The 12578-nt window shown below is 44.2% G+C and overlaps 1 long non-coding RNA gene across 1 annotated transcript in view; it reads left to right on the plus strand.

Moving 5' to 3' along the window:
- Nucleotides 1-12578, plus strand: part of LOC124615471 — a 139165-nt gene that overhangs the window by 87402 nt on the left and 39185 nt on the right. The window contains exon 2 of the long non-coding RNA XR_006979792.1: nucleotides 1565-1609. This is a non-coding gene — a long non-coding RNA (uncharacterized LOC124615471). The remainder of the gene's footprint in view (nucleotides 1-1564; nucleotides 1610-12578) is intronic.

The raw sequence follows: 12578 nt of genomic DNA on the forward strand, positions 1-12578 counted from the left end.
CGACTCCGCTCATGTCACTCGCAAACATCTTCATCGGTTTCTCCTTTGATTGTTGGCTATGAAATTATTTTGCGGGCTAGGAGAGTCGCAGCTTTTCCATAGTGACGACTGAGACATCAGTTCTGGCTCAAACTCTCGCATCCAGATTCCATCAAGTGCAACAGCCCTTTTCATAAAACTTTCTCCTTCTGTTCTATAACGCTGAAGCAATTCTTCTGTGATTCTTTTGCGACCTACTTTCTGCCTTCACATAGATCACGCGGAATAGGAATGGGAAAACCCGACAGGTTAAGACCGACACCGGTATTATAATTCAGAATAACTGTTATTTTGCGGTACTTGCTTGGTCTCGGTTACTATAGACTTATTTTAGTTTTTTAGTTATAACCGAATAAAAAACCGAAATATCAATAAGCCATAGCAGGAGTGCTAAAATTTTTCATTTGTAAATAAACCTTTTCTTTAAAAAAAGGAGTAATTTTTATTCGTAATACTTCAATTAGTTCTCTTTCTGTTCGATAACGTTGAAGCAATTCTTCTACGATTCTTTTGCGACCTGCTTTCTGCTCTTCACTTAGATCACGTGGAATAGGAATGGGAAAAACCGACCGATTAAGAGCGACACCGGTATTATAATTCTGAATAACTATTATTTTTCGGTACTTGTTTGGTATCGGTAACAACAGACTTATTTTAGTTTTTAGTTATAACCGAATAAAAAACCGGAAATATCAATTAGCTGACGATGTTGTGTTGCGATATGGGGTGGTTTCAGTGGTTAAGGTGTGGTCCACTTATTGCGCTTAGGAAAGCGCTATATACGGAAGGAAATGAATACATCTCGCAGCGTTGTGTACTGCGTGCCGTAGACAAACAACTCAGTGATGATGATTGCTTATATCGGCGTGGGATTGTATCATATTGTCGCAGCGTCTGTGAGACAATGGTTTGTGGACAGTAACACACCTGAAATGGACTGGCCTGCCCAGAGCCCGACCTTGACCTACCGAAACGAATTTGGAATGACCCCATCATTCAACATCAATACAGCTTGAACACGACGAGTTGACGATTCGCACGATGGTTGTCGGGAACGGAGGGAGGAGTGTCATGCCCCTGCATCAGAACTTCCCGAGAGTGAGGAGCGATGACTTGGAGGGCAGTGTCAGCTGTTTCCCACTGTGTTGGCAATGTTTACAGTAATACTTCGCATCTACAGGCAGCCTAACATTGGCAGCGGTCGGAGTTGAAGTAGTCCCGAATTTTTCCTTTTCTAGTAGCTCCACTGAAATCGCCAAGTTACAGCGGACACTCAGTACCTTGTGTGTTTTCGTCTCTGGAGGAAGAATAGGCTGCCATTCCTCCATAGATATTCAGACACCTTACTGAAACAATCCCCAGCAGACTTGAAGCCGTTATAAAAGCGAATAGTGGACGCACATCATATTAATGTGCGCTAATAGATCTCCAGATACCTTCGACCGGACACTGTATTCGTAGATGTAGTACTTTTCTTGTGAAACTTTTCCTACCGCACCATAATTACAATATAATCTTGTTTCAGACATGGGCCGGCGTGACATGCGGAACCCTTGGTCGCCCTTGTGAGGTATGTACAATCTTTCTGTTTGTCCTGTCGTAGGCTTCAGTTTTATGATAAACCGAACAAAACAGTCTCACCACAATTTAGCCTCGTAAGACTGCATACACTACACAGTTTCAGTTACTTCCTCACTACCACTACTAACAATTATGCAGTATTCATCTCGAGGCCTTAACAACAATTGGTCTGTCATGCCTGTTAGCACAACGCTCGAGTTTTTTAAACGATGTGAGCGAAAATAACGATAGATGTGTCCTTTGTCACAAAATTACGTAACATATTAGCTCGTGTCACCTCTGTATTTACAAGAATTTCTCATTAAATAATTACTTTGTGAGGTAGAAGATTCATTAACTTCTCAAGTGTTTCTGTCGTATGAAATGGTAAATCTAGCCGTTATTAGAAGTTACAATGGTTCTTACTGCTTTCAGTCATCGGTCAATCATTGCCATCTATTATGGATGTGCGTATCAATTTCTGTTTCGTATTGCTTTCCGGTTCAGTCTTAAATACGTGATATAAGCAACTCTCATATTTATACGCTTGTCAAGAGCAATATTTGATGATGTGCGCGCTATACAGAGATAGGTTTTATTGATATCAGTCTGATAATCTGTTACCTAAAAGTGAACGATTTGACATGCTCCTAATAGTGACAAAAAAGTTCACCAGGTAACACATTGAATGACAAGATGATGTATAAAGACACTCTCTGATATAAAAAGTGAAGGACACGGAGGTGCCGCATACTCGTGTAAGACACCGCTATCAGCACCTTTGAAAGGAGCCTTATCGTGGTTTACAGTTTTGCCATCTGTTCCAGTGCGGATCTGTGAGGCGTTCGAATGTGACAGCGTAACCCATGTTGGACTACTTAGTGCAAGAATACTCATCGTCAAGGCTCTAGTTGATTACGTCTGACTACTACAAGGGTGAATCGCATCATTGAGAACATCACACCCATTCATGCCCGAGTCAGGATTCGAACCTGCGATGCGTCGTGATGACTGGGTGTTGTGTGATGTCCTTAGGTTAGTTATGTTTAAGTCGTTCTATGTTCTAGGGGACTGATGACCATAGATGTTAAGTCCCATAGTGCTCAGAGCCATTTGAACCATTTTTTGAACCTGCGACCGTAGCAGCCGCGTGGTTCTGAACTGAAGCGCTCAGAACCGCTCGAAATAACAAGTGTCAGGACCAACAGTCGTGTAACATGTTGCCGCAGGAGAGGATACAAAGGTTTCATGACTCCCTTCCCAATCGAATCAGAGCATGCATGAAGGCCTGAGGAGGCGCAATGTTGAACTGGTAAGTGAGCTCATATTGTCAAATTCTCTGTAAATTTGACTCCATTGTGCAATCACGTAATACTTTGCCTGAAAAAAAAAATTCCAACACCTGGAAAGATGACACTGATTTTGATCCAACATGGCACATGCCACCTGGGGGATAGTAGATGTACTGATAAAGGTTCCAACATCGTTCGCCAATATATGGCGTAGTGGCTTAGCAACCAGAGCGCCATCTGTGTCTGCCTTATAATAGAAAATGCTCGCAGTGTGGTGCAAACTTGTGAAGCAAACAGGCAACTGAGCGAGTCAAAGGGGGTCAAATTGTTGCCTTGCTAGTGGCGGGATGCTCCTAACGTTGGACGTGCTGCGTTAACTGTGCAATGATGCTGAAGTCAGTGTTCACGTGAACATTCTCACACCCGTAGACGAGGTTCTGCACGTCACCGCAGGGCAGACGTCCGCCAGCATCATCGTGTTGTAATGTTGCACAGCTACAATAGCACAGACTGAACAGCTACCGGAGCACAGACAGAACGGCTTGTGAGTCCCAGACGTGTCAACACGAACTGTTGCGAACCGGTTATTAACTGTGGGACTACGGGCACACATATCTCTACCAGTCTTCCAGTTACGCCACAAGCTTTACTTGTGCCAACATAGGATCACTTGGAAGATGAAATGGCGCGCCGTGGTCTTAAGTGACGAAAGCAGATTCTGCCTGCACGCAAACGATGGTCGTTTGTGCCTACGACGTATATCTGGTGAGCGCTATCTCGTAGCGTGCATTCGTTCACGACACGTTGGCCTTAAAAATGGTTCAAATGGCTCTAAGCACTATGGGACTTAACATCTGAGGTCATCAGTCCCTTAGACTTAGAACTACTTAAACCTATCTAACCTAAGGACATCACACACATCCATGCCCGAGGCAGGATTCGAACTTGCGATCGTATCAGCAGCGCGGTTCCGGACTGAAGAGTCTAGAACCGTTCGGTCACAGCGGCCGCCACGTTGGCCTCACCCAAGGCTTTATCGTCCGGGGTGTTATAAGCTACAACTGTCATTTACCTTTGGTGTTTCTTGAGAGGAAGTTGATCTGCGCTCGGTACGTGTAGAATGTTGTTAGACTCTATCTTCTGCCGTTCTTGCAATAGGAAGGTGATGTGTTGTTACAACAGGATAATGCTCGCCCACACACTGCCCGTGAAACTCAACGTGCTCTGTGAGATGTGCAATAACTTCCCTTGCTAGCACGATCTCTGGACCTGTCTTCCATTGAGCACATTTGGGATACGATAGGACGAGAAGTCTTGCCGACTCAGCACAACCAGGAGCACCTCAGAAGGTGTCCAACGTAGCCTCGGACGAAACGTCAGGGGTTGAAGAGTTCCATGGACCACGGCCATACAACCCGGAAAAATTCTCAGCAGCTGAAACATCCGGTCGTGAAAGCCTTCATTGTATGACAGTATTCGCTATCTGCACTATCGACTGCATGCCAGAGTCAGCGTAAACATAGCTTCCCACGTATTAATGTTGATGTTTAAGCATGAGTCGATACCTGATCCCCAGAACCGCTTCTGCTTCTGATCTGTAAATATGACCATTCCATGTACACCACATACACTTTTGCAACAATAAATCTTGAGTCAATTGGAAACCTCCAAAGGGTGCACTAATTTTTTTTTGGCAGTACAACACCACAGACCTTCCCAAACCACGAAGTTTCATTTCGTTTCCTTCTCCCCTCTAGGTTCATCAGTCACTTTTTTTTCTTTTTTTCCAGGAAACGCATTTCAATATGCACAGGAGGCGTGGCATATTTCTTACCAAACATACAGCAAGAGGTGCATGTTACTTTCCCAGTAGAGTACCGAAAAAGAATTTATCTCATAAACAAATGTTCAACAAGAGCAAAACAAGATCGAGCACACGCAGCCAGAACAAAAGGGATAAAAATATACTGTAACGTACTGTACAATGTTATTTACTACGATAATGACAATGGAAAATGCAGAACGTGCATCATCTGAAAATTATGTGTCAGTCCCCTGATAATTTCTTCGGCAATATTACCTAAAAATAAAATTTTCCTTTTGTTCCACCTCTTTCTGATCAGTGAAGCCTTGGAAAGTACTTGCTGGTTCGTTTTCCTACTCCTTCTTTATGCTCTTTACTGACTATTTGGAACAGTCAGGGGTTCCAGCAACCTACTCAATGAAACTGTTTAATGAGATTTTTTTGTCCCTAGTTTGCCTCTTCTAATTGGAATGTAATGGCACTGCATATAATCGTATGTATCTGACCATTAAGAACTTTAGCCGCACCTGTGATGCGCGAAGACAGCAATGCCATGTCATGTAATGAAGTAGGTGTTGGCAAACGATACTGGCGCTCGAACGAGGTCGAGATTTCCTGATGCAGTATCGAGTGCTGCTAGAACAATTACGTGAAAATTCACTCAAGCGCCGAGAGGGAAGCGATCGCGAAAACTAAAAAATTGCCACAAGTACATGTTATAGCTCTGCTTAAAATTTGGCAGTTTCGTGAAACACAGGTGTAAATTGTATTAAATCCTACGACCATAAAGATTCGTAATTGAACTAATTTACGATAAAGCTGACTTACAACAGTTATAATACGGTATATAAATATTTTTCGTGATTTTTTTGTGCAGTATTGTCTTTCAAAAATACTACTCAAATGTGGACCCAATATCGAGTTTAGAGACTATAATAATTTATCAAGTCAGTTACAAATGAGAATTTCCGTCCCTGTTCACGTATCAGAATTACGTGTAAAGAAGTTAATCAGCTTCAAATCTAGATGGTAACATTCAGATGAAACAAGAACGAAAATTAATTGGGAATTAAATGTCTCATAAAAGCAATAAATCATATTAAACTGGTAATATTTGCGATCGTTACAATAAAGAGCAACGTCCATCCACGTTGTAAACTGTCATTGCTGACTCGTCGTTACTTTCTGGCGGTCACACATTTAAGAATTAATATATTTCGTGTCGGGAAGGAACCTTTCGTTGTGGAGGTAGTACCAACATACGTCACCACCTTGCAGGACGACCTACAGCTCGATAATCAGATTAAACCGCGATAGTGATTATTTATTTATATGCATGGTGAACCGCAGCTCCATCGACTAATCTTCAGAGGTTGCTGCATAATACTTCTCGGCGTTTTGTCATCAGGGACCCAAGGTCTCAGGCGGCTCGTTACAGAGTTATTGCAGTTCGTTTGTTTTCTTGCCCCAATCAGCTGTATATCTGAAGTACTCTGCAAACAGAGTATAGCAGTGCTGATGCCGACGGTATGCGCTGTCGTAAGTGGAAATAAACTTGTTCCATTCACTCACGGTGCTTGCTGTTGACAACAATAATGCTGTATGAATACAGAGTCTCGCGGCGATAACATTGAATAAAACGTTCTCGGGTTTCCAACCGCGTCAATTGCTCGAGCTATTTAGGCACTCTCTTACGTCCTCCTATTTCGTGTACAACCGCCAGTATTACGATCAGACAGACGGCGTAGCAATGGGTAGCCCGTTGGCTCCAGCTGTTGCAAACCTCTTCATGGAGAATTTTGAGGATATTGCCATAGATACTGCTCCATTGAAGCCGAAGTGTTTCTTTCGATACGTTGACGACACGTTCGTCATTTGGCCACACGGACGCGAGAAACTAGACGAGTTTTTGGAACACCTCAATGGCATCAACAGTAATATCCAGTTCACCATGGAGGTGGAAGAAGATAATGCATTGCAATTCCTCGACGTCCTTGCCCACCGTAAACGAAATGAGTGCCTTGGCCACAGCGTCTACAGAAAATCCACCCACACAGACCTGTACCTGCACGCCACCAGCCATCATCATCCAGCACAGAAGCGCACAGTATTACAAACATTGGTGCTTCGTGCAAGAGTAATATCAGACGAGGATAACCTGCCCCATGAACTGAGCCACCTACGCAAGGTTTTCAGGAATAACGGCTACAGCGTCCTTCAAGTGAAAGAAGTGATTTCTGGGAAATATCGGACTAAGATCACCAACGAAGAGCAGGAAAAGAAACTTGCTTTGCTGCCATTCTGTGGCTCTGTGTCGGGCAAGATAAGCCGTCTGTTGTAAAGACACAAGATCAAATCAATCTTCAGGCCTCCAACGAAAATCCGTCAATTACTGAGACCAGTTAAAGACGCAGTAGGTCTCAGAACACCTGGAGTCTACGAAATACCTTGTGAGTGTGGGCAGAAGTACATCGGACAAGCAGTGCGCACTGTGGAACAGCGCAGGAAAGAACAGAAGAGGTATTATCGCCTACGCTATCCAGAGAAATCTGCGTTAGCTGAGCATGCATTAGAAAACGGTCACCACATAAAGTTTGACGATACCTCTGTCGTGGCTCGCACTAACGGCTTCTGGGACAGTTTAATAAAGGAAGCTATTGAAATAAAAATTACCGTAAACACCCTGAATAGAGACGGTGGCTTGCAGCTCAGCGCTGCGTGGGGTCCAGCGATCGCGCGGCTGAAGAGGGCACATCGAACGCCGACTCAAAACATGCCCATATATGGCAATGTCACGGGCACCAGTGACGTCACAGCCGGCAATTAGCGTATATAAGGGCGCACCAACAGCCCACTGGCAGCCATAACACTTGACAATGGCCAAGGAGTGCTTGGCCGATAGCCCGTGTAGTTTTAAGCAATTCACGCGGTTGGAAACCCGAGAACATTTTATTCAAAAATAATGCTCACTTTACTCTTCGCCTTTAAGTCTGCCTTCAGTACTGCAGTGTTGTGTCTCTGGTTTGTTTTTCCAGCAGTGTTAATTGTACTTTAAGAGTGACACACAGCGGTATGGATAGGTTTGCTTGAGAAGAGTTGACCCATATGCACTTGGTGTTTGGTTTCACTGAGTACAGCGGACGAGCGGCAGGACGTTCGCTATGTTGAGCTGGTCTCGCAGCTACGGCAGACACGTCAGAGTTCTTTTGTATCAGTATATAGGCACCTACGAGATACCGGATGTGCTGTACGTTATGATGATTGCTCAAAACAGTATTTTTCATTGTTGTTACGGTATTTGCACAGAAACATTCGGGTCCTCTGCGTCGTATATGTCAAATAAGGACATTATTATAATAATGTAATGAGACCAAAGAGTTGCTTTGTTTGATCGTATTGTCCATTGCTATAGACTCATTTCGGCATGATTAGCATCTTCAGGTTATCTGGGAAAAGCACATGATTTGGTACAAATTTGAAAATTTTAAGTAGATAATTTAATGCTTTGTTACGTATATCAGCTGGTCTTGATGTCCATCTGACATTGAGTCTCATTTTCTGTCAAACTGTTGTATAAGTTTGCTCCTTTGATGCTGCTGGATCTGTAGTAGATGTTAAACTTTTTATTTTGCAGCAGTTTTTCACGTCGCTGTCGAATTATAATAGTTTATTTCACACGAGTAATATAATGTAGCTGAAATAACAGAATTATGACCTAGAGAATACCAAAAAATGCAAACAGTCGGTAACCATGGAACACCGCTGATTCAACTGTCAATACACCAAACGTCATTATAAAACTAACTTCCATAATTCGACATCTACATACGTAACTGCTCGAACAAAATGTTTAACATCTACTATAGCTCCAACAACATCAAAGGAGTAAACTTACACAACAGTGTGACAACAACTGAGACATTGATGACATTTGCGAATCAAGACCACCTAAAGTATGTAAAAGTCGCTGATTTTATAATACGTTAAACGTCTACTTAAAAATTTGAATATAGCAATCACGCTGAAATAGGTCTAGAGCAGTAAACAATATAATCAAGCACAGAAGCGTCTTTTGTCTCATAACATAACATAATAATGTCCTTACAATCATATGTACGTTATTTCTCAGTATCGAGACTGGAGACCGGGGTCCGCTATACGTAAATCCCCGGAAGATATCCCTGAACAACCTCTGGAAGTTTGTCGGTGGAGCTCTGGTTCACCCTGCATTAATTAGTGGTTCTGTGTACATATGATATGCGCGCTATAGGATACTACAGTACGTGTTTCACGATTATTTTTATGATTAAAGTCCACAATATATCAAAAAGAATCATCCGATCTAAAAAAAATTATAATTATTGTGTTATTTGAGATAAGTGCGTGAACGATGTACTGTTGGAAAGAGCAAACTGTCGAGTTTTACATGGTTGCTGCTAGATAGCAGCAGTGTGCACCCACTGTTCTAATACAAATGTTGTCGGGACAACATAAAGCGTTTTGTGTTCTTCGCTTTGCGCAGTGCGTGTCAGTAATAACTGTTCAGCGTGATTTCGTACTAGGTATGGTGTGGATCCTCCTGCAGCACAGAACATTAGAGGATGGCATGAACAATTCCGAGAAACAGGTTGTTTGTGTAAAGGCAAATCGCCGGGCCGTCCCCGACTGGCTGACACAGACATCGAACGCATCCGCCATAGTTTCACAAACAGTCCACGGAAATCCGTTCGCCGTGCAGCTCGACAGCTCAACATGCCCCAGATGTCGATCCGGCGTGTGTTGCGTCGACAATTACACTTGAAACCACATAAAATTCAGCTACTGCAAGCTCTTCGTGAAAGTGACAAACAACAACGTATGGATTTCTGTTCAAAATGGCTCTGAGCACTATGGGACTCAACATCTTAGGTCATAAGTCCCCTAGAACTTAGAACTACTTAAACCTAACTAACCTAAGGACATCGCACACACCCATGCCCGAGGCAGGATTCGAACCTGCGACCGTAGCAGTCCCGCGGTTCCGGACAGCAGCGCCAGAACCGCTAGACCACCGCGGCCGGCTATGGATTTCTGTAATTTCGTCCTTGGCAAGATGGTGGATGACAGTTTTCTTCCACGCTTAGTCATTAGTGACGAGGCAACATTCCATTTAAATGGAAAGGTGAACCGTCATAATTTGAGAATACGCGGTACGGAACAACGACATAAAGTTGTACCACATGAGAGGGACTCTCCAAAATTTAATGTGTTTTTTGCAGTTTCACGGGAAAGGGTGTATGCTCCACTTTTCTTTGCCGAGAAACTGTTACAGGAAGTACATATCTCGATATGCTTGAGAACTTCCTTTTTCCACAGTTGCAGACTGATTCGAACGATTTGATTTACCAATAGGATGGGGAACCGCCACACTGGCATCTGGAAGTGCGGGAATTTTCAAATCAAACGCCGGCCGCTGTGGCAGAGCGGTTCTAGGCGCTTCAGCCCGGAACAGCACAGCTGCTACGGTCGCAGGTTCGAATCCTATCTCAGGCATTGATGTGTGTGATGTCCTTAGGTTAGTTTGGTTTAAGTAGTTCTAAGTCTAGGGGACTGATGACCCTAGATGTTAAGTCCCACAGTGCTTAGAGCCATTTTTTAAATCAAAGGATTACTGAACGATGGATCGATCGCACTGGGCCAAATTATTCAGCCTTATATTACTGCTCTCCAAGGTCACCGGACCTGAATGTCTGTGATTATTTCTTGTGGGGTCCGGGCGGCTCCCTCCGTCGGAGGTTCGAGTCCTCCCTCGGGGCCGGCCGGAGTGGACGAGCGGTTCTAGGCGCTACAGTGTGGAGCCGCGCGACCGCTACGGTCGCAGGTTCGAATCCTGCCTCGGGTATGGATGTGTGTGATGTCCCTAGGTTACTTAGGTTTAATTAGTTCTAAGTTCTGGGGGACTGATGACCTCAGCAGTTAAGTCCCATAGTGCTCAGAGCCATTTGAACCATTTGAACATCCCTCGGGCATGTGTGTGTGTGTCGTCCTTAGCGTAAGTTAGTTTAAGTTAGATTAAGTAGTGTGTAAGCTTAGGGACCGATGACCTCAGCAGTTTGGTCCCATAAGACCTTACCACAAATTTCCAATTTTTTCTTGTGGGGGGTTTATAAATGACTCTGTTTATGTGCCTCTGTTACCAACAAAAATGAATGAACTAAGACATCGCGTAACAGTAGCTGTGGAAGCTGTAACTGAACACGTGGTCACTGCAGTTTGGGAACAATTTGAATACCGCGTTGACATATGCCTTGTATCTCAAGGGCTGGAGGGGGGCATACTTGTAAGTGGGCTGTTTAGGTTTTTATGTTGGTAACACCACGTAGCGCTCTGTATGAAAATCACTGACTGTGCTGTGTGCAGTCTGTGGCTGATTTGCATTGTTGGAATATTTGCTATTGTAGTGTTGGGCAGTTGGATGTGAACAGCGCGTAGCGTTGCGCAGTTGGAGGTGAACCGCCAGCAGTGGTGGATGTGGGGAGAGAGATGGCAGAGTTTTGAGAGCGGACGATCTGGACGTGTGTTCGTCAGAGAAACGAAATTTATAAGACTGGATATCATGAACTGATATATATATGATGACTTTTGAACACTATTAAGGTAAATACATTGTTTGTTCTCTATCAAAATCTTTCATTTGCTAACTATGCCTATCAGTAGTTCAAATGCTTCAAATGGCTCTGAGTACTATGGGACTTAACTTTTGAGGTCATCAGTCCCCTAGAACTTAGAACTACTTAAACCTAACTAACCTAAGGACATCACACACATCCATGCCCGAAGCAGAATTCGAACCTGCGACCGTAGCGGTCACGCGGTTCCAGACTGTAGCGCCTAGAACCGCTCGGCCACTCCGGCCGGCCTTATCAGTAGTTAGTGCCTTCAGTAGTTAGAATCTTTTATTTAGCTGGGGGTATTGGCGTTCGCTGTATTGCAGTAGTTCGAGTAACGGAGATTTTTATGAGGTAAGTGATTCATGGAAGGTATAGGTTATTGTTAGTCACGGCCATTCTTTTGTAGGGATTATTGAAGGTCAGATTGCGTTGCGCTAAAAACATTGTGTGTCAGTTTAGTGATGATCAGAATAAGTAAAGAGAGAACTGTCTGAGTACTTTCAGTTCTGCTCAGCTGTTCGAAAACCAAATAACGTAAGGGGTTTACCAGCACAGTAATTCATAGAATTTTTCTAAGGGGATGTTTCATACTGAACCTATGAAAAGGTATGAAAAAAAAAACTTTGAGCTTACGTGCCAAATCAGATGTGTATATTAATAACGCTGTGACATGTCATAGTGATAGTAGTACCAAATAAATGTCTGTAGAATGTGCGTCAATCGAAAGCTCGAGGAAATCCAGAGATTTCCCAAGCTGTGACGTCAGCTACTCGAACAGTACGAGTCGTTACTCAAGCTCAACACTAGAGATATAGCAACAAGGACGTACAAAGTACACAAGTACTAAGCTGAAGTCAACCGAAGCGCCAGCTTCTTCGAAACAATGAAATGGACTCGCCCGGCGCTCACGAGGAAAATGCGTTTCTGCGTCGGTGCCGCGTTATCTTGCGCGAGCTCTGCAAGCAGCGAGCGAGTCGGGCAGCGTACGCACCCTCCGAGCAGCACGTTGACGTTCCCGTGGACTCCTGCGTGCGCCGAGGCGGCGGGCGGCATCCCGTGGGCCCTCGCGTCTGGGGAACCCGGTCGGGCCGTCGCTCCGGGCCCGGACACCAGCGACAGAGAAGCCGCTCCCTGCTGCTGCTGTGACGACATGCGCCTCACACTGTCCTCACCCCAAAGTCCCCACTCTCCGACACCACTGTCTCTCTAACGGGACATTTCCTCCGTGTACAG

The sequence above is a fragment of the Schistocerca americana genome, chromosome 5 (genome assembly GCF_021461395.2).
Source record: "Schistocerca americana isolate TAMUIC-IGC-003095 chromosome 5, iqSchAmer2.1, whole genome shotgun sequence".
NCBI classification, from domain to species: Eukaryota; Metazoa; Arthropoda; class Insecta; order Orthoptera; family Acrididae; genus Schistocerca; species Schistocerca americana.